This window comes from Delphinapterus leucas, chromosome 5 (genome assembly GCF_059928025.1).
Source record: "Delphinapterus leucas isolate spDelLeu-1000000601 "Yukka" chromosome 5, BTC_Dleu_Yukka2, whole genome shotgun sequence".
NCBI lineage: Eukaryota > Metazoa > Chordata > Mammalia > Artiodactyla > Monodontidae > Delphinapterus > Delphinapterus leucas.
Window position 1 is genome coordinate 73,484,037 of NC_143133.1, and position 24,751 is coordinate 73,508,787.

Below are 24,751 nucleotides of genomic sequence, written 5' to 3' on the forward strand. Positions count from 1 at the left end.
ATTTCAAACTAATTCCAACAATAGAAACTGTTTGAATTAAAAAAAATTCCATAAAATAGACTTCTATACAAACACTGGTAGAATTGTAGGTCTTTTTTTTAAATTGAGGCATAATTGACATATAACATTATATTGGTTTCAGATGTCTAACGTAATAATTCAATACTTGTACATATTGCAAAATGATCACCACAGTAAGTCTAGTTAACATGCATCACCACACACAGTTACACAGTTTTTTTCTTGTGGTGAGAACTTTTAAGATCTGTCTACTCTCTTAGCAGCTGTATATACAATACAGTTTATTAACTATAGTCCCCATGCTGTACATTACATCCCCAGTACTCCTTTATTTTATACCTCTAAGTTTGTACCTTTTGGCCTCCTTCACCCTTTTTGCCCACCTCCCTCCTCCACAACAATTGTAAGGTTTTATTAAAAAGATGAGCCCAAGTATTTTTAAGTGACTAACACATGTTTAAAATGGAATGTAGAATATGTTCTCTATGTAGATCTAAAATATAGATAATCTAAATACAGAAGGAAATACACCAAAATATTAGCAGAAGCTGTCTCTGAGTGGTGGGATTATGCATGGTTTTAATGGATTTCTAATTTGAGTTTATCTATGTTTTCAAATTTAATAAAAAAACATGTTTTACTCTTGGAATAAGTAAAGACACAGTAACGATCAGTTTGGCTACATCTGCAAAGAATGTCACAAATCACAAAGGAACGCTTATTGTAATGCCAGCAAAAAGAGTCAGTAAGGAAATTATGTAAACAGTATGCTCTCTACTTCATATTTTAAAACAATAATAAAAAGGGGGAAAAAGCAAACCCTGAAGGACTGGAAGGTAATATGCTAAAATGTGACAGATGTTGTCTTTGGAGAGTAATTTTTTATCTCCATTTTCATGCCTTTTTTTCAAGTTTTCTACAATAAGCATGAATTGCTTACATGGTGTTAGAAATTAAACAGTAAGTGATTAAGCAGAAATGAACTACAGGGGGCTTCCCTGGTGGCACAGTGGTTAAGAATCCACCTGACAATGCAGGGGACACGGGTTCGAGCCCTGGTCCGGGAAGATCTCACATGCCGCAGAGCAACTAAGCCCGTGCGCCACAACTACTGAGCCTGCACTCTAGAGCCCACTAGCCACAACTACTGAGTCCACGTGCCACAACTACTGAGCCCGTGCGCCTAGAGCCCATGCTCTGCAGCAAGAGAAGCCACAGCAATGAGTAGCCTGAGCACCGCAAGGAAGAGCCGACCCCGCTCGCCAAAACTAGAGAAAGCCCGTGGGCAGCAATGAAGACCCAATGCAGCCAAAAATAAATTTTAAAAATAATAAAAAATAGTAGATAAATTTAAAAAAGAAATGAACTACAGGACTACAGGAGTGAGGAAAAGGTTAGAGTGGATATTGATGTTTCTGAGAAGTGTAAGAGGCCACCCCAGGGTGACAATATTTTGGCCTCTGACTACCACAAAAAGTGGATTTTTCCACCCAAAAGAGATAAAAATACCCTCCCCGTTACCAGAACACACCAAAAATGTTATTTTAAAATTATCTTGGCAGAGGTTTGAGACCTAAGAATGCAAAGATACAGAATGAGTCAGCCAAGGCAGAGAGACAGCTGTAGCAGCACAGCCATTTCTACTCAACTGCTAAGGCAAAAATTTGATAGCCTTTAGCATAGCATGGTGAGGCAAACCATGCCTTCCAAAGAAAACACTTGCTAAAAACTTGGTACTTGAAGATTGTATTCTCAAGAAATGTAAAGTCGAAGAACTTTCTACAATGAGCGTTTAAAACCCTGATATTAGATGAAGGCCTCCTAATGGTACTATGTGGCCTGACGCAAAATGCCATCTACATGTGTGTCCCCAAAACGGACTAAAACTAAAACTAGCTTAATCCAGGCTGGCCCAGATTAGTTTTTTGGAGGATCTGTTTTTCCCTAGGGAGGAGCAAATAGAGCTGGTACATCCTCTAAATGTCAATGATTTTCAACAAAACTGTTGTCAACTTCATAAAGTTCTTGACTTAAAGAACCCCCTCGAAAATAGTTACGGTTGCTGTGCTTAGGGGCACTCTACCTGCCAATCATCGTCTAAATTCTGATGCCAAAGTGAACAAAACCAAATCGAATAAGAGCTACCAACTATTTTTAATTTGTGCCAAGCCCTTTACAAATATTTTTTATTTTATTCCCAAAACAATTGAATGAGGTAGGAAACATTATAAATCCTATTTTACAGACAAACAGAGGCTTTAAAAGATTAAGTAATTTGCCCAAAGTTACTCAGCTAATAAGTGAGAATACTAGAACTTGAATCCAATCTCTGTGACCCGCAATGCCCAGATTTTAACCACCCAACTTTGTTATAAGGAATTTTTTAAATCTGTAACTCTCTACAGAATTTAGTCTTAAGATTATTTCTGTCTGAATATACTACATGTTGTACATGATTAATCTTTATTATTGGGAAAAAATTAAATCCATATCAAAAATGTTACCTACAGTACCATAAGGATGTATTAATTTTTAGGCACTTTATACAAATTAACTCATTTAATCATCATAACAGTCACGTAAAATCCGACTATTATCCCCATTCACAGATGAGAAAACTGAGGTGCACAGACATCAAAATCATACAGGAAGAGGCAGAGCAAGGATTTGAACCCAGGTCTGATTCTTGAACCCATGCTCTTAAGAGATACTCTACAGTTGGTATCATATAGTCACGCAAGCAAAGATATGACCCACTGAGTGAGTGGTGAAAATATTTTCTCAACCCATCATTAAACTAAGTGCTTTACAGGTTAATGGTTCACTGATATCCACCTATCTTTCCAAAACCTAGTATGGGTAGAAGGCCACGCACAGGATGTCGTTGTGTGTGAGTGTTTCGGTAGCTTATTCAGGTTGAAGGCATAAGCAATGTACTACCATGCCATCTCCAAATCCTGTCTCCTCCTTACTGAATTTTCTTTTAAAAAATTCCATTTGTCTAACCACTCCATCAAAAACAATTTTTTTTTTTGTCTTGAGTGCAAAGCATCACCAGGAAGATAACAATTTAAAGAGAAATGAGAGTAAGAGATCCCATGGTTCACCTTACTGAAGTGAAAAAGCAAAGTTACATGGGACTTTGGCAGTTGTCTCAGACAGCGAGTGATTCCTCAGTAAGAGAAGAGGCCCAAGCCAGCCAGGGAATGAATGATCACTGAGAACCAGAACTCTATCCACTCAGAAAGTCTTCCTTCGTCTGCCCTGAGCATCCAGGTCAAACATCAGTGGATCTCACTGTCCCTTCAGTTTGCCAGACTAAGACCTGTCATGAAAACTCCTTACAATTACTCTTTACATTTTTGCTTTCTTGATGATTCTGTCACATGGTGACAAACTCATTTAAATTGACCTCTGTAATAAAACAAAAAATTTTGAAACTATAATATTTCAAAGCTGGAGGAAATTTAAATTGTCATCTTGATACCATTTCACCCATTTGAATATCAAAACACTGAAACTGACAAAGATACAAGGACACACATGTTCATAGTTTGTTGGCAGGAACTTGAATTGTTGCACAATTTTGGAAATGAATCTGGTAGTATCTTTTAAAATTAAAAACATACATTTTCTTTCATCCAGCATTTCCACTTCTGGAAATCTATCTGTTAGAAATAAATCTGCTCAGTATATAAGGATATACGTGTAACATTTGTACTATGTGGTATTAAGCAGCAATGTAAAAAGAAAGAGTGGGAACCACATCTATTTACCTAAAGAAATGTCTACAATGCATTTATTAGGTGAGAAAAACAGGATGGGGAAAAATAGATATAGTCTGAGGAGGGAGGGAGGGAGAGGGAGATAGAGGGGGAAAAGACTAGGTAAAATGAAAATTTGAGAAAAATGGTATCATCTAAAGCCAAATGTAGACTAGAAAATACTCCCTTAATTCCCCGTGTGTAAAGTGATACAGTAACAGTACTTGTCTCAGAGGGTTACTGACAATCAAATGAATTAATGTATTTAAAGAGCTTAGGACAGAGCCTGGCACATACTAGTAGTAAACGAGTGTTTTTGTTATTTTACAATTCTATCTATAATAGAGAGTAGAATGGTGGTTGCCAGTCGCTGGGGGTGGGACGGGGGATGGGGGGGCTGGGGAGATGTTGGTCAAAGAGTACAAACTTCTAGTTATAAGATAAATAGGTTCTAGGGACCTAATGTACTGCACGGTGACCGTAGTTAACACTACCGTATTAAACAGTTGAAAGCTGCTAAGGTAGTAATTCTTAAATGTTATCACCACCATAAACAAAAAAAAGATAATTACTTAAGATGATGGAGGTATTAACTAACCTCATTGTGGTAATCATTTCACAATATATATGTGTCTCAATGGACCTGGTTATACAACTTAAACTTACATATGTTATATGTCAATTACATCTCAATAAAGTTTTTTAAAAACAAGCAATAAATTAATTTAATTAAATTCTATCTGTAATATTATTACAAAGATGCACATATTATATGCACATAAAGATAAACGTGATAGAAGATAATATGGACACATGAAACATTGCTTTGCTCAAATGATGGGATTTTTTTTTTTTTTTTACCCTAGTTCTCCAACCAGGGATTGAACCTGCACCCCTTGCATTGGAAGCACGGAATATTAACCACTGGACCACCAGGGAAGTCCCTGGAACTTTTTTTTTTTTTTGCGGTACGCGGGCCCCTCACTGTTGTGGCCTCTCCCGTTGCGGAGCACAGGCTCCGGACGCGCAGGCTCAGCGGCCATGGCTCACGGGCCCAGCCACTCCGCGGCATGTGGGATCTTCCCGGACCGGGGCACGAACCCGCGTCCCCTGCATCGGCAGGCGGACTCTCAACCACTGCGCCACCAGGGAAGCCCTGGAACTTTCTTTTAATGTTGTTTTTGCCATACTGTTGGGGATGGGGAAAGTGAGTTCATCTCTAACTAAGTCTCCTTGCCCGAAGGCAGAACTACATCTCCTCCGTGAAGGCAAAGGGGTATGTTTACCAACTCTATTTTTTATAACTGCCATCAAATAACTGCCTTAAGTGTTGTATTTCCAAAGTTTAATCCACAGTAGAATGCTTTCCTTTGACTACAGTGACCACCTATTTAGAATCTAACATGGAAACACTTTTTATGACAAAGGATTTTTGAAAACTCTTGCAAAAAGGCATAAAAGTTAAATCACAGTTATTTATGCTTTTAATAAATAAATGCCATTTATCGAAAAGAATTAATTTTCATAAAATCAGAACTGTGTTGGACAGCCAAGATAAAGACTGACCATCTGTCTGGGCAAATCCTCCCTGGAGTGCTCATACTGTCATCTCAGTGGAAGCACTGAGTGTTACCTTTTTCATAAATCTCCATATATTTGAGGACACCATTCAACTTTATTTTAAACGGAGCGGCCACATTCTGCTGGCTATGGCCCAATCCCTCCAGAGACCAGCCGAGAACATAAAACTTTGGAAAAGAGCCTGGAGGATGCCAAGTCTAGAGAAGGATCCTGAGGCTTGTGTGTCATGTTCCTATAAACATAAATCACTGTCTCCACTGGCTCTCCAGTCGAGAGCCCAACCCCATCTGTTCCCCTCTCAGAGGGATTTTCAGATTCTGAAGAGCAGAAGGCACTAAAGAGTTAAGAGCATTTCTTTGCTGCTGGAAGAACTGGCTCTAGAACCAGAAAGGTTAAATTATAAATCTTTGGCAACACAGTTTTTTCTACGTCATTTTCCTCTGGGAGTAGATGAGGAACAGCTGGATGTTTGGACAGAAAAACCACTGGAAAAACTTGAGTTGGTTAACAACTTTTCCCAAACCTTCACTCAGCCGACTCCTTGCCATTCTGGTCTCAGCTCCACTGTCACCACCTTGGAGTCTCTTTCCCTGATGCTCAACCTCACGCCCTCCTCTTAAACACATCACCTTCTTTCTCTGTGGCATTTATCACTATCGGGAATTATTTATTTGCTTATTATCTCCCTTCCCACCAAAATATTGAGCACAGAGGTTCTGTCTGGCTTTTCACTGCCGTGTCCCCCGTGCCTGAAACGGTGCTGGCGCATAGTAGGTGCTTGATGTTTAAATTTGTTGAGTGAATTGAACATGAGTGAATAACCATTGTGCATTTCTACTTCTGTTTTCCTTCCAATGTTTCTTTAATGAGCATGGATTTCGTTTCTCATAATCGTAACAATGTTTATTCTCTTAAAAGAAAACATCTGCCTACCTGAATTCAAGCTCCACTTTAAATACTTAGGACATCTAATTAGTGTAGGCTCTTACGGGTTCTGGAAGATGGGGGTTTTGTCTGACTCATTTCTGTGTCCTCAGCATCCAGCACAGAGCCTGACTCAGAGTGGACACTCAACGAGCAGATGACTGTGTATTGATCATGGGCCTGACGCTATGCTCGTCGTTTTCCTACTCATGATCCTTCCCATCTCATCATCCCAACAGTCCCATGTAGCTGGATCGTAATCCACATTTTACAGATGAAATAACTGAGGCCTAGTAACTTCAAGTTTAAAAACTTGCTAGTAGGCAGCAGAGCTAGTCTTTGAATCCAGGTCTGGAAAGTCCCCTAACAGCTGCACCTTCCAGTCTCCCGAATTTCCCTAATACAAGGTCACTCAGCAAAAGTTTTCCCTTTTGGGAGGGGCAGTGAAATCAATGGTGTTTTGTTCCTATAATCTACGTGCTCTAACTTTGGCCAGATTGCCATCATATCCAGGACAGGACCAGGCACAGAGCAGATGTTCAATGAATACTCGTTGGGTGGGTGGATGGGTGGGAGGGATGAAGGGAGAGAGGGCTTCTCAGAAGACCATCAAGGAAAAAAAAGGCCAAAAGTCCTTTGCCTTATGAGGTGGATGACCTTGGCAATGTGGAATCAGAGAAATAACTTCCTGCCTCTGTGACAAGTGCTCCTGGCATCTCCAATGCCTTTCCCTGACAGAGGAGCGTTCTACCACACCTGTAGGCATATCAGCATTTCTACCTGGCATTACTAATCCCTAAAGGAGGTTCAAACCCTGAATGGTTTGACACTGTGACCTGCTGGGGAGAGAATGGGGAGGGAAGGGACAGAGAAACACCGAACCTGGTGTGAAAATTCCCTCTCTCCCACCTCTGGTTCTGTTGTCATACTAAGGAATACATTTTAAGATCAGACTCTAAAAGCCTGTGGCTGCCTTTGCTTGGATCCAAGATAGGATCAATGTGTGTGGGGAGAGAAATCATTAGTAAACTACTTTCTCTGATGCCTATGAAAACTACAGGTTTGCTCTCCTTAGAAAAGGCATCTTATCTGAAGTGGTGTGGAAATTCACTGTTCAACTGCCTGTTTTCTCTGCAGGTCTGAGCTGGAAGGGATCAAATCTGTTTTATTTAATTGCTGTAGAGCCAGCTTTGCCACAGAGCCTAGACACACAGGAGCCATGCAAGCGTATTTGTTAATTTATGCATCTGATACATATTAATTGAATGCAGATCAACAGTCCACTATTTGCAATTCCAAACTCCAAAAAGCCCTGAAAAGGACGGCAAGCTTCTTTGATAGGGACTCCTGACCTAAATAGACATGAAGCTATTCAAAGTCTTTATTGATCTCCCTTAATGTGAATATTCGTATATTCTGCACCTTTCACTGCAGATCTGCAAATGTGTTTGATGATAGGATGCCACCCTTGACCCTTGGGGTGTTACATAACTTAGTGGATTGGACCCCCGTGACCTTTCTAAAATGTGAAAATTCTGAATTCCCAAAACACTTGGACCCCACGGGTTTCAGATAAAGGGTTTGGGATGTGTATCTGTTTGGATGTGTATGAGGCATTGTTGTAGAGGCTGAGAATACAGTGGTGGGTGGAACAAAATCAAGGTCCTTGCTGTCATGGAGTTTGCTTTCCAGCTAGCCAAGCAATAACACAGAAGCAAACAAGATCATTTCTGAAGGAGACAGGTGTTCTGGAAAAACTCCGTCAGGAAGGAGAATGGGATAGAGATGTAATGGAGTACCAGAGAACTCTTCACTAAGGAGACTTAAATGAAGAGAAGGAAGCTGGTGTGAGATCTGATCAGGCACCAACACCAGTTCATTCTGAGAACAGGGACCAATAGACCATGCTTGTTCCTACCTCAGGACCTTTGCACTTGCTCTCTCTTCTGTCAGGAAGAAACAAGTCACTTAACTCTCTTGAGCCTTGGTTTTCTCACCTGTGTTTTGCTCAGGGTTGCACATGTCTATAAAGTGGCAGGGTTGGCACAAGAACAAAGGGTTTACGATTGAGAGTCACATTTGCAGCTGAGAAGGGAAACAGCCATCTTGAGAGGTTTTGAGGACTAGGTAGAAGTTCTCTATGAACTATTATAACGTGCCACAATAGCTGACGTGACAGCACAGAGATCTCTCCCTTCCTGGCAGTGAAGACTCAGATCTGGGCAGCGTCTCCCTGAGCCACAAATGTGGACCATTCCACAGAAAGCTTAAGGCCTGGCTAGTCTGTCTGTGAATTGCTCCTTGCAAGTCTTGCACTCCCTCCACATGGGGCTTGGGTCTCCAAAGATAAACAAACATGGCATGGGCACCCCAGAGAACCCTCATCTCCAGCAACGGTGATGTCAATGCAAAATACTCTTTCATAGGAACCAGCACCCAGCTCACCCCAGACGAGGTCTCCCCAGACAAAGGGGTTGCTAGTGAGTATCCAGTCTTAAATTGTTCTGTTGTTATTATTGCCGTTATTGTTGCTTTTCCCTTGGTCTTCTTGCTTAAGAGAAAGTAGGGGCTGCTATAGGGGCAATGCTTCCATCTGGAACTAATGCGCCTTTGTTGTGGACAAGCTCTGAGTGGAGGACTGCCGTGTACCCAGTGATAAAAATGGGCAAAGGCCAGGCAGGATGTGAAGAGCATGACCAATCACCAAGGAGGGGTTTATGGTCTTGTCCATTTTATTGTGCCATAACATCCCTCTTTTCAGCTTTAGATGTCAGCAACTGGTGACAAGCTTAATGGCTGATGAGTGGAGGAGACAGCCGTGGGTCCCACAGCTTAGCTCTCCCCGAAACTGGGATGGGTCACCCTTCCTTGGCCGGCTTCTCGATCCCAAGTGAGCAAATTGGAGAATATCGGGTACGCCTGGACAGTAACCCAAGGGGATCCGCCAGGTTCCTCTTGTCTGAGTAAGGCTTTTTTTCCCCCCATTTTAAAGAACTGTTGATCTGACAAAGGGAAGAGAGGATTTATAGAGTAACGGGAACTGTATGGGAGAATGGCTAAAACATTAAGGTCTCCTCCTTTGTCTTCTATAATTTTGCATCAGCTTCTACCAGGGTAGAGATTGTATTCTAAATTGTTCTAGTCTCTTCACTCTCTTTGATAAGACCGGTAAAAATGAACATGCTGTCTTGTGCACCTAGAAAGGACTTGTCAGTGTCTCTTTTGTGCTTCTGTCCACTCTTGTTTGATATTCTTAGTACTTTCACCCTGATGAGTTTAGAAATGTCTCAGCAGAGTAGTTGCCATTTATGGAAGACTCCACAGTTTTACAGAACACTTTCATAGGTATTGTCTTATGGAAGGCTCTGAAAAATAAACTACTAATACCTTTGTAAAGAGCCTTCCTTAGTTCACAAAATAGTTACTGGGCCCTCCTTTTCAATGACTGCATTTCCCACACTTTTTCTGACTTTGTTGACTTAAGTTCAAAGTCAAGCTAGCAAATCTGTTTTGTCAGATGGGAAGCTGGCAGCTAATGGTTCAGGGAGGCTCCGTGCCCAGCTCACTATGTTCCCCCATGCCCAGAAGAATCTGCTGTCTTCCCGAGAAGTTAGCAGCATTGTGTTTCATGTATTTGCTTAATGCTGCAATGGCTTAAGCCAGTCTGCGGGGAAAGCCCTTGAACACTGGGACCTGAGGGACAAGAGGGATTCCCAGACCAGCTCTAAATCAGCCCATTCCAACTAAACAGTCGTTACACTTTATAGGTGCCTGCTTGCCCTTTATTATTTTGGACTACCAGGCTGGGCCTGGAAGTGTGGTACCTCCAGTGCCCTCGCAGAGCAGCGGCTGGCAGCCCAGCCCTGCTGCTTCAGTGTTGGAGGCGGCAGTTGCAGGGGAAATACGGTAACTCACCGGTCTACAGCAGCACTTCCGGGAAGAGCCCCTGGGATGCCGCCTTTGGGACACTATTAGCGAGCACGTGGCAGCCTTGCCCAGTTGGGGCTGCTGCTGATTGAAATGTGTTCAGACTGTGGTCAGAGAAGAGGTGTGGGGAGGAAAAGAGGCGAGAGGAGTCTTTAATGAGGATGCTTGCTCTCCTCTTGAATATCTCCTGGGACAGGTTGCCAAACACCAGTCTGTTACTCAAATGAGGGAAAATAACATTCTTTAGTTTCTGTTTCCAGTTTGCTTCATGAACACTGTAAACTGGCTTGTCTCCTAATCTTAACCCCACGGCTCATCTCTATTACCAAATGATCCCATCCTTGAGAAAGATCTCCGACAAGTAGAGTGCTATATAAACGCAAAAAACCAGTATTCAGTATTTCATTCACATTGCCAATAAAGAAACTTACAAGGATATTATAAAAGAAACATCCCCTTAGCTTTTGAAGCAAGTGTACATTTTCTTGTTAATAAACATTTCCTTCCCTCTAATCAGCCTGTGTTGGACACAAGGACTAAGAATGCGTATTTCCTAAAGAAAGCATGTAAAGCCAGTACTGCTTTTCTCTTAAGTAGCATTCATTTAAATGATGTGCTCTATAATCGATCCCCAGGGACTCTAGAATTTTCTGTAATTTGTCCCTTTTCTTTTTCCTCATTGGATAATAATTTTTCAGAATAAAATCTTTTGGCGTCAGTATTTTCAAAATATTTGGCAATAGCATCTTTGCAGGGCTTTCCAAAGAGCAACAGGAATGGAAAAAGTTCCCTGGGACCCATTCCCCGACTGCTCCATTTGTGCCGATAATGACTTTTATCTCACCATGTTTTCCAAATGACCCATCAAAGCACAAGTTCCCTTAGGAGCACAATGGAGCTGAATATCTGTCCCCAGAGCTCTCTTGGGAAATGAAGGACCCAAAGTTGCTGGAACTCGGGCTAAAATTTGAGAACAAAGAGATGGGGTGCGGACTGCAAACTCGGTTTCCTTGAATTAGAATCCGCAATGAAATCTTCCCTTTCCCGTCAGAACACATCTTTCCTATGCACCTTGATGCCTGGCTGCATACACAACAGATGTACGGACAGAGTAGATGATTAATTGATGCACTGAGACCTCAGCAATATGACTTTTAAAGCTTTCAAACCAAATGTAGTAATCTGCATTTGGGCACCGAGCCAAGAGGACTCTAAACCGTCTTCCTGAACAGTGCGCCTGGCCCTTCTTCTTTACCCCTCGTGCCCTCAGCAGCCCCTCGAAATACATATGCACTCTCACAAGAAAGAAGTGACTGTCAAGTGTGCTTCAACCAAGAAAGGAGGTCACAGAAATTTTTAATTTCTACATATGCCTCTGAAAAATGTATACGTTTTTCCACAAACAGAAATGCTCTTCCTTGCCAGGACTGCTTCAATCGGTTCAAGCTCTCTGGCAATATATTCAGTTCACGAGGTCCCTTCCTTCCTATCTCCCACGACACACTTACACGAACATCATAACCAAATTATCTGAGAAGAATTTCTCAGGCCACTCAGACAAAGCCGTCTCTTCCAAGCGAGGGGTTACCCAATGGGAGAGGGAATCTTGCTCCGTTCCTGCTGACACGTCGCTTTCTGCCTGGGTTTTATCTTTAGCTCCCTAGTAATCCAAACGGAGCAGGGAAACCTCAAACAATAGAGCCTCTTTTCTGCTTTACACCCACGATTTTGGGTCAGCACGGAACAACCATTATTAAATGGTTTTTGGTGCAAAGCAGCGGCCTTGGGTAAGCAAAAATGTTTGCGACTCCAAAATAAAGATGTTCCACGCTGCTAAAACCTCAGAGGCACGCAGGGAACAACTAAAATGAAATTCAACTCCAAGGTTTACTCAGCCTGACTTTTAACTCTTGTCTGCCTGATACACACCCATCCAGAAGAATCGGCAGAAACCCCGGGTGGACAAAAGAGGGCAGTGTTCGCTATGTCTTTCTTTCTGGCTCTTTGCTCTGTATGGAAATGCAACTGAGCCAACAGAAAACTATGCCCAGCATTTCATAACACAGGAAGTGGGGAAGTAGATTAGATATTGGACTCTGCAGTCACCGCAGAATGAGCAGTGCGTTTGTAAAAATCCTTTTTTTTTTTCCCCTCCGACCCATGGAGAGCTTTTTTGGTCTTGTTTTTTATTCAGATGGACTAAACCTCTCAAAGAAAATAAAGGAAGAGGTCCGTCTTTTTCAAACTCTAACATCTCATAAAGGCTCATTGAGTTCCAACCCTTCCTTCTGCAGACGAGGACCAGGTCTGGACGTTTATCATTTGCTTCTCTTTTGTGTTCAGATTTTATTATCAGCATGTGGGGAAAGGGAGTCGGATTTTCCTCCCAGAGGTACTGAGAGGATTTTCAGTCACTTCAAAATAAGACTCCTGTATGCCTTGTGCGTAAAGAAACTAGGACCTAACAAGGGGATCCTGTCTCCTGCCCGGGATGGCACCTTATTGGGTTGGACTAGATTTACATTTTGGAGAAAGAGTTTTCATAGACATGCTATTTTACGTAATAAAGGATTACAACCTGAGCATTCAAAAATGCACATTTTACCAACATATCCACCTATTTTTTAACTATATGTATATCTACTGTCTTCTCTTTTGATAAGAAAGTACTCTTTAATCCCAGATTAATTCACTCCTTTCTACGCACATTTTTGAACTCCTGACATGTGTAAGCCTCTGTGTTGGACACACAAAGGTGAAAAGGACACTGTTCTAGCCCTTAAGAGACTAAAGGCTAAAATCAGGTTAGAAGAATCAGATGAGGCCATAAATAACCATGAAACAAGGCAGAATGGAGTTCATCTAGAAGAAAAATACAAACAAATAGCAAAAGGAGAGGTTGTATTCATCTGGAGTGGAAGGCTGAAGGGAAACCTCAATAAACGAAAGAGCCTTTACATGGGACCCTGAAGAATAGGTAGGCTTCCCAAGGCAGATGAATGGATGGTCAGAGAAGAGAAACCCAGGACTGAGCAAAGGCAGGTTGGCAGAGGGGGCTGGGGCCAGTCCTGAGTAGCCAACAGCCCGTTGCTAATGCTTGTAGAAAGAAGAGGCAAAAGAAGAGGCTGGAGATGCTAGCTAAAGCCACACCGTGGAGAGCTTCAGCATTAGGCCGGTGGACTTGATTCCAAAAGACAATGATAGGAAACCATTGGAGGTTTGAGGCGAGCACCAGGATTAGAGTTAATTTTAGGAGAATTAGTCTGACATGGAGAAGGAGAGGGGATTCAAGGAGGGTAGCAGGAAGTCAGGAGATCGGTTAAGGCACTATTACTGCAGAAACGCATGCGATGAAATGCTGTGGTAGCCGGTGCAAAAGGAAAGAAGGGGACAGTGGCCTTAAAGGTTTGGCAGCAATGTACCTACTGAGCGGGGAAGGCAGGGCAGCAGGCAGGGGGCCAGAGTGAGTTCGCAGGGAAAGTGTCGTTAGTAGAGGCACAAAGGGAAGGTGGAGAAGCTGGTCTGGGGGAAGGTGATCCTGGCTTGGGCCTGGGTGTACTGACTTGGAGACTCCTACAAAATATCAATATCGAGATGTCCAAGGGATGGCTGAAAACCAGGACGGGTTCTCAGAGACAGGTCAAAAGAACAGCACATTCCAGGTTGAAGTAGACCAAGGTGATGGCTGAAGATTGCCATTCTAGAAGGTTCCACCCTCTTGATACCCCAAACCGTGGTCTAAGGCAGTTTGCAGGCCTCTCTCAAGGTGCTGTTGATTTGGGAATGTTGCGTTCTTGCATCTCTTTTGGTTTCTACTTGTCTTGTTATTGGTATACAGTATCCTAAGGAAGCCCAGTTTATAAAAGGATTAACGTGAAACGCAAATTAGTCTTGGAAAAAGGGAAGGAAATTCTTATTTTGTTTACAAAAGGATTATTCAGATAGAAAATGCTTTAGCAATGAATCCCATTAAAAGGCTCTGAAGGCATTTTAAAAATATAATCTGGCCCGTATATAATCAATTTAAACACAGCCTTCTAGGCAAACCTTCGTTTAAAAGCAAGGTATATTCTAGTGATTCACACAGCCTTGCAGCTTCATTCCTGGGGCAAACTGAAACAATGGTATTGGAAATGAAGATGGGACATTAGGAGGCAGTATGGTACGATGGAAAGATCTGGAATCAGGTTTAGACCTGGCTTTGCCCCTTATTAGCTTTGTGAACACAAACATAAGAAAACAGAACATTCTGGGCTTCCCTGGCGGCGCAGTGGTTGAGAGTCCGCCTGCCGATGCAGGGGACACGGGTTCGTGCCCCGGTCCGGGAAGATCCCACATGCCGCGGAGTGGCTGGGCCCGTGAGCCATGGCCGCTGAGCCTGCGCGTCCGGAGCCTGTGTTCCGCGACGGGAGAGGCCACAGCAGTGAGAGTCCCGCGTGCCGCAAAAAAAAAAAAAAAAGAAAATAGAACGTTCTGCCCAAAGTGAGCATTACACAAGGCAATTCGTGTGAAATTGCTTTGCACGGTTCCTGGCACAGAGGGGCTGCTTAATAAAGAGCTGAGGCCTCCTTGTGTAGTCCAGTTGGAAAGCTCTCTTGTACCAAAATGAGTGCCTCCCCTCTGTCTCCTTCGCATCTTTGTGGAGTGACATGGGACACACCATCTCCCCCAGGGCCATGATTCTTCTTCAGAGCTTTGCGCTCTTGTAAGTATTTTTGGTTTTGGGGTTTGGGGTTTTTTAAATCAATAACATGGAATGTAGGTCCTGCCCTTAACTAGAGGACAAGCGCTTCAGACCTGAACCAGAGGCGTTACCTCTAGGAGCTCAGAACTCCAAATGGCGCCAGACCCTTGTCTTCATACTCCGGGACCAGATGAAGGGGCCCTTCCTCGCTCCTTCTTCTCTTGGCCTCCAGGAAAGAGTCAGACAATCCTCAAAATCTTGACTTAATACTAAGTGATAACAGTCTGCATAGCACTATTCTGGATCCTAGATTACATGTGCTTTCAAGAGCAATATTTTCTTTGAACCCCATGACAAGGCTTTGAGAAACTAACAAGGCACAGCCTGAGTGGATCACATCCCCGCTCCACTGCTCATTAGCCATGTGGCCCCGGGCAGTCACTTACTCTCTCTGTGCCTCAGTGTTGCCTCTGTAAAGCAGAGCTAATGGAAGTATCGCCCGCACATCAGTTATCACAGACCTTAAGGAACATAACTGTGAAAGCTTCTAGGTCAGGGCCTGCGACACAGCAAGTACACGCTCTAAAACTGCACTGTTACCCACACTCTCCCAGGGAGAAAAGCGGGGCTCAATACGGTTAAGCACCAGCTCGATATTACACACCTTCAATGCCAAAGCTGGAGCTTAAACCCAGAACTCTTGAAAAATACAACCAGGGCTTCCCTGGTGGCGGCAGTGGTTGAGAATCTGCCTGCCGATGCAGGGGACACGGGTTCGAGCCCTGGTCTGGGAAGATCCCACATGCCACGGAGCAGCTGGGCCCGTGAGCCACAACTACTGAGCCTGTGCGTCTGGAGCCTGTGCTCCGCAACAAGAGAGGCCGCGATAGTGAGAGGCCCGCGCACGGCGATGAAGAGTGGCCCCCGCTTGCCACAACTAGAGAAAGCCCTCGAACAGAAACCAAGACCCAACACAGCAAAAATAAATAAATTAATTAATAAACTCCTACCCCCAACATCTAAAAAAAAAGAAACGGGAAACCTTAAAAAAAAAAAAAATTCAACCCACATCAAGATTAAAAACAAAAAAAAATACAACCACACATAATTTGATCAAGAGAAAGCAAAATAAAGGGCTTTCTGTTCCCTCTCTTTCACTGAGAATTTCCCTGCTGGAGCTACCTCTGTCCCACTCATCCCCCTCCTTCCCTTCTTGCCCCCCCCCCAAAAGGTTAAAGGTCGGGTTTTGTAGAAAAGTTGTGTATTGGGATCAGTCTCAGATATACCGCGCTCCTACCTCTGAGCCAGTCCATCCTGTGGGGCTCACTCATCTTCAGTCGAATTCTCTGATAACCCCATTATTTCCAATTATCTGTTTGGCAAATACTAATTGAGTCAGCATCCTGCGAGGCACTGGATGAAAGGATATGGCTCCAACCCATTGGGAGACACTTAAGAGAATCATGGTTTACCAGAAACAACTGAGTCACCAGAGGAAATTATGGAATGTTCTCCTCTTTAAAAATAGGACGGTTTCTTAATCAGCGGCCTGTCTGGCTAACTTATCTGGAAGACAAGAAAGCAAAGGCCTGGGAGAGATCATATCAAGCTGGGGGAGGCTTGACTAACAGCTCGGAGCAGAGCTGAGCCATCCCCTCCTCCTTCCCTATGGTGCCTTCTAGGAAGACACCGCATAACAAGGTGGTGAAGAGCCCAGGCCCCAGTGAGCTGAAAGTGCTTTGCCTCCCAGCTCTGCCACTTACCACAGTGCAGTCTTGGGCAAGTTACTGAGCTCTCTCAATCACAGCTTCCTTCTGAGATTGCTCACGTGAGGCATAAAGAGATGGGTATGCAAAAGGCTTACTGTAAGGCTTGACGCACGGTAGACGCTCAGTGGATGGTGACTTACAGTGTTATCACAGGGCAAAGGCATACTGTCCTCCATGGTTGGGGGAGGCGTGTACCTACACAGGCCAAGGCTTCTTAGACTGTGCTTCTCAAGGGGGCTGCAGTCTGCTCCAACAGCAGAAAAGCCGGAGCCAGGTTTGTGGCTAAGTGGTGGGCCAGCCTGTCTGCCTCCAGCCTGGCACCCAGACACTAATGTCATCAAGTGGCCAAGCCACCATCCTTTACAAAAGCCTCTACCTTGTCTCCCTGCTTGTGTCCTGGGCCCCTCCTGTCTAGCGCTTTTTCTTCCCTTTTATGATGCAACCACATTACTGTGAGAACTTGTAGTTTATTCATTTCCACATATGTGTAATATTTTTATATTCACAATTTACTTATTTATTTACTATTTTGAAGTTCTTGATATTATGAACAGAGCTGCCTGCTAGACACACTCAATTTGTCAAGGGTATAGACTTGTAGGAGCTAAATTATCAAGATATACAATATGTGCGTATTCAGTGTTATTAGGTAATGATTTATAGTTTTGTTATCAAATTTTTGCCAGTCTGGTGGGTATGAACTAACAGCTCATCACGGTTTTAGTTTGCGTGTCTAGGAGTAATAGTGTGATTAGGTATCATTTTATGTGTATTTATTTTTTAATACATCTAACTCAGCCATGCACGTACATATTTTCAGACCACAGGATGGATTCATCCTATTTATTGAACTTTCTGCCTTATCCCTCAGCTTTCTAAGTCACTGGGAACCCACATTTGCAAATGTACTCAACGCCCAGCACGTGCCAGACTCGATTGTGTCTACCCAAGTCTTCACTCACTGCTTCTACAAGAATCACGTTGCTTGAATGGAATTTTGTTGTTTTCAGTGTATATCACTCAGTTTGTTTTTTAGGGCTTTGCTCTTTATTTTCCTTCTCATTGATATTTTACTACATTTTCCCTCTTTGTCTTATTTCTCCACTCCCCACCTAACCATTGCCTCCTGACAAACCGAGCTCCAGATTTAAACATCTTCATGTGGATAGAATGTGGAGTCTGTGTCTACACAGGCAAAGTGGGGAGCTGAGGCAACTATCTTTTTTTTACCTTTTGACCCCCTTCATCCATTTCTCTCATCCCCCCACACCTGGCGTCTGGCAACCGCCAGTCTGTTCTGTATCTATGAGCTTGGTTATATTTATATAACCATTTATATATTATATATCATAATATTGGGTCAATTGTCTCATCAGTATAATGGAGGTCATAATGCATACACTGCTGGTATAATAAGACAGTTGTGAGGATCCAGTGAAGTAATGGATATGTGCAACAGAGATGCTGAGTCCTCCCTCAGTAGCCAATCTTCCCTTCTTCCACTCTAATACAATTGTGAGCTGGGCACATCCTTCCTTCCAGTAAAAGACTACACTTCCCAGCCTCCCTTGCAGCTAGAGGGGACCATGTGACTTAATTCTGGCTAATGGGATGTGAGCTAAAGTGATATAGCAATTTCAAGGTCTTACCCTTAGAGAGAGGGATGTGCCCTCCTCCCCTTTCCCTTTCCTGAGCCTTGGAAGCAGAGAAGGTAATGAGCCATCTCAGGCCGTTCAGAGGAAGGCACAAAGTGGGCTCTTAAACACTTACGTAGCAAAGCCAGTGTACCAGTTTAGAGTTGTGTATGAGAGGGAAATAACATTTTTTTAAGCCACTTATTTGGGGCATATCCTGATTCATCCATTGGTACAAAGAGCATTTATCTAGTACCTATCACGTGCCAGGCAAATATTAGGTGCTGAGACAGATGCAAAACGTAGTTCCTTTCCTTAGAGAACCAGAGGGGCTGACATGGCATATACAAGTCATCACAACATAAGGTAGTACGAGCTCTAATGAGGGAAAGACAGGGTGCTATGGGACTCCAGAGGATGCTTTGTAAGCTCTACAACTCACTATATTTTCATTTATTCATATGTTTATTGAACACCTATTATGGGCTAGGCACGGCTCTAGATTTGGGGAGCACAAGAGTGGACAGGCAGACGAGGTCCCAGCTCTCAAGTAGTTTACATGCCTTATAAACAAACCCTTTTTATACCTAATAAATAAGATAACGTCTAAGAGGGGTAAGTGCTATAGAGACCAGAAAGCGGGATATTTAATAGAGTGTAACAGGTTTGTTGAGGAGGGGTGCCTACTTTAGACCGGGTGGTCTTGGAAACCCCAGTGACATTCAAGCTGGGATCAGAGTGACACAGAAACTGGAAGAAGAGCATTTGGGGCAGAGGGCAAAGGCGAGTGCAGACGCAAAGGCCCTGCGGTGGGATGAGGGTCCGTGTGGCTGGAGTGACTGAATGCGCAGGCAGACAAAATCAGGGGGGCGGCCTGGCCAGACAGTTGCCTCGTCAGCCACAGTGAGGGGATTGAACTTTTCCCTGAGGTTGGAAGCCTCTGCAGCCTCTTTAAGAAGGGAGACTGGCACGACTGATTCATGGTTTAAATGATCCTTCTGGCCGCTCTGTGGGGACAGTGTGGGGAGGTCACAGCTGCACGCCGGGTCGGAGAGCTGGTGACTCGGATGAGGCTGGCAGCAGCGGGAAGGAGAAGCGGGTAGATTTGGCATCTGTCTGGGAAGCAGGGTTGGCAGAACTTGCTGCTAGAATGGACGGAGGTGTGTGAGAATAAGAATAATCAAAACACAACTCTGAAACGTTTGGTTTGAGCGGCTGGGATGAAGATGGGAAAGGAGAGAGACATGTTTGGGCTGGGGATTGGATCACGAGTTCTGATTCCTACGCAATGGAAGTTATTGGCAGCCATTGCAAAGACTTTGGCTTTCGTCCAAATGAGCTGGAGAGCCTCTGGCAGACTTTGCCACTCCTCGCCCCAGCCCTGCCAGCTCTCTCCACCCAGCAACCAAAGTCCTGACCGCGTGACCTACACCATCCGGCTCCCATCACCTCTCTGACCTCCCCCAGCGGGGCGCCTCCTTGCTCACTGGTGGCCGTCTTCTTTCTCGACACTTCCAGCCCTGCTCCTGCCTCAGGGCCCACGTCCCTGCCTCTCTCAGCACGATCTGCTTGTCCCCCAGACACTCAGCTACGTCTCCCCCTCACCTCTTTCAAATCATTCTCCAAATGTCACTTTCTCAAGGAAATCAATCCTGGTCACACCACCCTTTGGAAAATTGCAAAACTCCACTCTTACCCTCTGGCCAACATACCCCGTCCCTCTCTCACCAGATTTATTTTTCTCCAAAGTACTTACCACCTTCTAATAAATGAACATCTTTCTAACTTATTTATGTACTGTCCATCCTCTCCCACTTGAATATAAACTTCATGAGGACAGGGATTTTCTCTGCTTTGTTCACTGCTGTATCCCCAGAGGGTAGAACGGTACCTGGCACATAGTAGGGGTTCAAAAAATATTTGCTGTGTCAATTAAAGTGCCTTATGTTATCTTTCTCTCTTAGGGAATTATTATTTCAATATATATTTGTTTTTAGTAGGAGGTAAGGAAGAGGAAATCTGTGTTCAGGTCCCATCCTGAGTTGATGGCTAGTTCCCCACGTAAATGAGAACAATTGGTCATTTCTACTATCACCCCATTTTACAGTTGGGAAAACTGAGGCTTAGTGAGATTCTAATTTTTCTAATTCCTTAGAATTACTAGCCATGCACTGGCCTGGTTAACTTATTCAGCCAAACCAGTGTACCTGAGCAGGACTCAGCATGTTTTTTTCACACTCACACCCACTTATAATGCAAAAGTGAGGGGAGATTAGATCTTGTATGAGCACAGATTTGAAAAGCCCTGGCATTCATGAAAATTAAAACTGTGAGTAACCTCTGTGTGGGATGCTGAGGAGACAAGGAATCTTCTAGTCATCAGTACAGGACCCTGGTCTTTGGTTTGCTTCTTTGATATTTATTAAGAGCTTACTACTTTCTGCCCACCAAGGTCATGTGACTTATCTGTACTGTTAAACTTCATTGTAATAAAATGAGAATGAGGAGAAAAAAAAAAAGGAGCTTACTGCTTTCTTTAAAAAAAAAAATAGCACAAAAAATATACACAAATATTCATAGCATCACTATTAATAATAGGCAAAAGGTAGAAACCACCCTAATGTCCATCAACAGATGAATGGATAAATACATTGTGGTGCATAAATGCAATTGAATATCATTCAGCCATAAAGCAGAATGAAGTCATGATAACTGCTACAACATGGATGAACTTCAAAAACATTATGCTGAGTGAAAGGAGCCAGACACAAAAGGTCACATATTGTATGATTCCACTGATAGGAAATGCCCCGAAATCCATAGAGACAGAAAGCAAATTGGTGGTTGCCAGGGGCTGGAAGGCCTGACTGCTTAAAGAGTATGCACTTGATCTGGGGCGAGGAGAGTGTTTTCGAAGTAGACGTGGTGGTTACATGCCATTGTGAGTGTCCTAAATGCCATTGAATTGTTTGCTTTAAAATGGTTAATTGTATCCTGTGTGAATTTCAACTCCATTTTTTGGGAAAAATCACATGCATCAATTTGTTCACGTCGTCTTTACAAACGCCCTACAAATTAGGTACTAATGCTATTATTCCGGGAGAAACCTGAGCCTAGAGAGGGTAAGGGACCTGGTCAGGGTCACACAGATGTCAGACCTGAAGCCGGGGGTTGGATGACTCCAAAGCCTTGGCTCAGAGTCAGGGCGTGGACGCTGGGAGAGCAGAGGGCTGGCTGGGGTGTGCGGGGGGAGGGTGGCCAAAGGAGAGAAGCACCGCGCAGAGGCAGGGTCCAAGCAGAAGGGCTCTGGGGTCTCTCTAGGGTCCCGACTAACACCAGCAAAACTCAGCGTCTTGAACCTTTTGGCTCCAGCTAATTCTGCCCTCTGGTCTGACTGATGCTCCCCGGGTTACTCTGTTCCCCTGAACTCCCTGCATCAGGAAAAGGCCAAGAGCCATGACTAAGGGGTGGGATGGGGGGATGGGCAGGGGTCGAATGAGGAATCAGAGGACCACACAGACTCTGGACCAAAGGCCCTAATTCCCATCTCTCTCCTCTTCCTTAAAATGTCTGTAAGTCCTTGACTTAGCGACAGAGCCCTTGAGTGACTCGAATATCAACATATTTTGAAAGAAGAGCATATTTTAGGGAGTTCCGTCTCAGAAGATTTGAATAGGGTGTTATTCAGCTTGTGGGGGGAGCAGGGGTGGCTGGTGGGTGGGGAGAGAAGGGAGGATGGAAGTAAATGTGGCAGAATGACACGATAATAGGGCTAATGATTTCAACATTTAAAAGTTGAACGGCTCGGGCTTCCCTGGTGGCGCAGTGGTTGAGAGTCCACCTGCCGATGCAGGGGACACGGGTTCGTGCCCCGGTCCGGGAAGATCCCACATGCCGCGGAGCGGCTGGGCCCGTGAGCCATGGCCGCTGAGCCTGCGCGTCTGGAGCCCGTGCTCCGCAGCGGGAGAGGCCACAACAGTGAGAGGCCCGCGTACCGCATAAAAAAAAAAAAAAAAAAAGTTGAACAGCTCTTAGTGAATACGAGAGACAAGCTCCAGCAGAAGGCTCCTAAAATAGCCCCTTTGACGGTTTCTGGGCTTTTGAGCTGCTTCTGTTTGGTTCCTCTTCAAAGCTTGTTAGCACCTCCCATTGTGGGGACTTCGGCCACCTTAGGAGAGTGACGAGTCCAGGCTCCAGGGGGCCGAACCCCAGCCAGGGCTCAGGCTCTGGACAATTTGTGAGTTTGTTTATAGCAGTGGGGGTGAGCAGGGCAGAGAAGGTAGAAGACCCCTGTAAACCCTCTTTTTTTTTTTTTCTTGCTGACGTTTTCTTGATGCCATAGCCAAAGTCCTCGATTATAATTTCCTCGGCAACCCCTTCAAAAAGCAAAAGACCGGCATGTAGGACAGAAACGAGTCGTGGTGACTTGTGAATTCAGAAGGGCCAAGGTCCTACCAGAGATCAGCAGGGACTCAGTCCGTCCCTCTATCGGACTAGCAGATTCCTCTCTTGGGAGCCTGCCTGGGGAGTGGCTTTTCCTTTTAGAAAATCAGGAAGCTCTGGTCCACAAAATTGCTAAAGGGCCTTACAGGAAGCAACGTGTGTCCATTGACACACCAACCAGCCCAAGGCAGCCACGTGCCCCAACCGCATGGACTTGCATTTGGGCTCCAGCACAGCAGGGATGGACACTCAGTCAAGAGACCTGCAACAAGGGTAACTACGTGTTTGCCCCAGGAAAGGACACACCCAATATTTCTGGCTGAGACAGTTGGATCACTCCTACTGTCCCACTCATTCACACCAAGGAAGAGGAGGCTGGAAGGTTTGAATATGCAAAGACTCCAATTGTCTTATCCTCAATCAGCTTAATTAAGAGGTTGTGCTGTGAAGATCAAACAGGCCCAAGGGACTGTTTACAAATTCATCAGCTACCCAGGTGTGCAGGTCCCCTTGGCTAGCTCAGGTCGTCGTGGTGCTACTATTGGTTTTGAAGCACTAAAGATTAATTTAATAAGTTACTAAAGTCACATCTGGGGGGGAAATTACATTCAGCTGTATGAGATAAAGACCACTGCAGAGGTATTTTCTCCCGACGGCCTCTGTGCTTTTTCTTTTGAAGGGTCCTCTTGTGCCGGGTGTTTTAAATATAGTAATAAAATATGAGAATAAAATAGTTCTTGGGGGGAAAAAAAGATGAAAAGAATTGAAATGAAATGGAACGCCAACAGATGTGTGTGTGTAAGAAACTAAAATGGGGAATGCGGACAAGCAGATAGTAAATGAGGAAACAGTCCTCTAGATGTTGTTAGTGTCTCCAGAAGTTTTCCCTTCAACCTTCAACTGAACTATGCAGTGTAGTGGCTAAAAGTTCAGGCTTTGCAGGCAGAATGTCTAGTTTCAAATTCTTACTCTGCCACTTATGAGCTGTGTGACTTTGGGTAAATACCTGACCTCTCTGTGTTTTAATTGTCTCCTCAGTGAGTGAGGTACCCAGCCAACAGAGGGTACATGACATTTCCATTGTTTGCAAAATATAAAAAATAACAAATGAAACATTTCTAGATAGAAAGGAGGTTTTCCCCTAGAAAAACCTAAAGTACCTACCCCAGTGGGTCCTGTCAGCTGTTAAGTACATACTGAGTGCTACCTGCCGGGAAGAGGTAACCGCTTCAGATACATTTGGACTGGAATATCAAAATATCCACTGTGTGGTTCTAACCTCTTCCGTGACCATTTAGGTGGTAATTGCTTTCTAGACAATTGCATTTTCTGTCCCCAGAACTGCCACAGGAAGGTCTGCACAGATTTCAGTGAAGATGATAGACTCAAAAAGGCTTTCGGGGCTTCCCTGGTGGCACAGTGGTTGAGAGTCTGCCTGCCAATGCAGGGGACACGGGTTCGAGCCCTGGTCCAGGAAGATCCCACATGCCGCCGAGCAACTAAGCCCGTGCACCACAACAACTGAGCCTGTGCTCCAGAGCCCGCGAGCCACAACTACTGAGCCCGCGTGCCACAACTACTGAAGCCCGCGTGCCTAGAGCCCGTGCTCTGCAACAAGAGGAGCCACCACAGTGAGAACCCCGCACACCGCAACCAAGAGTAGTTGCTCATAGCAACTAGAGCAATGAAAACCCAATGCAGCCAAAAATAAAATAAATTTATTTAAAAAAAAAAAAAAGGCTTTCGGTGGCCCGCTATTAGTTCTTGAGCCCCAGCAGGAAGGAGCCCACATAAAACCTGAGAGTAGTAACAGTAACAGCGATTTCTACTCTTTTTGAGGGCCCTAATTCATGCCACTGCGCTAGGTATCTTCTACACATGCCTCTAATCTTATCAGCTCCAGGAGGCATATGCTATTAGCCCTATTTAACAGACGAGGAAATGGGCCCAGAGTTGCTAAGTGTCGCCAGGTGCCTGAATCTGGTTCCAGCCAGTCCCATTTGG

At 44.2% G+C, this 24,751-nt stretch overlaps 1 protein-coding gene across 1 annotated transcript in view; it reads right to left on the minus strand.

Moving 5' to 3' along the window:
• CHIC2 (cysteine rich hydrophobic domain 2) overlaps window positions 1-24,751 on the minus strand; it is a 133,941-nt gene continuing 109,190 nt past the window's right edge. The window contains exon 6 of the mRNA XM_089911935.1: window positions 1-24,751. This exon is cut by the window's right edge and continues 18,753 nt beyond it. The gene's annotated coding sequence lies outside the window, so the exon portion shown is untranslated.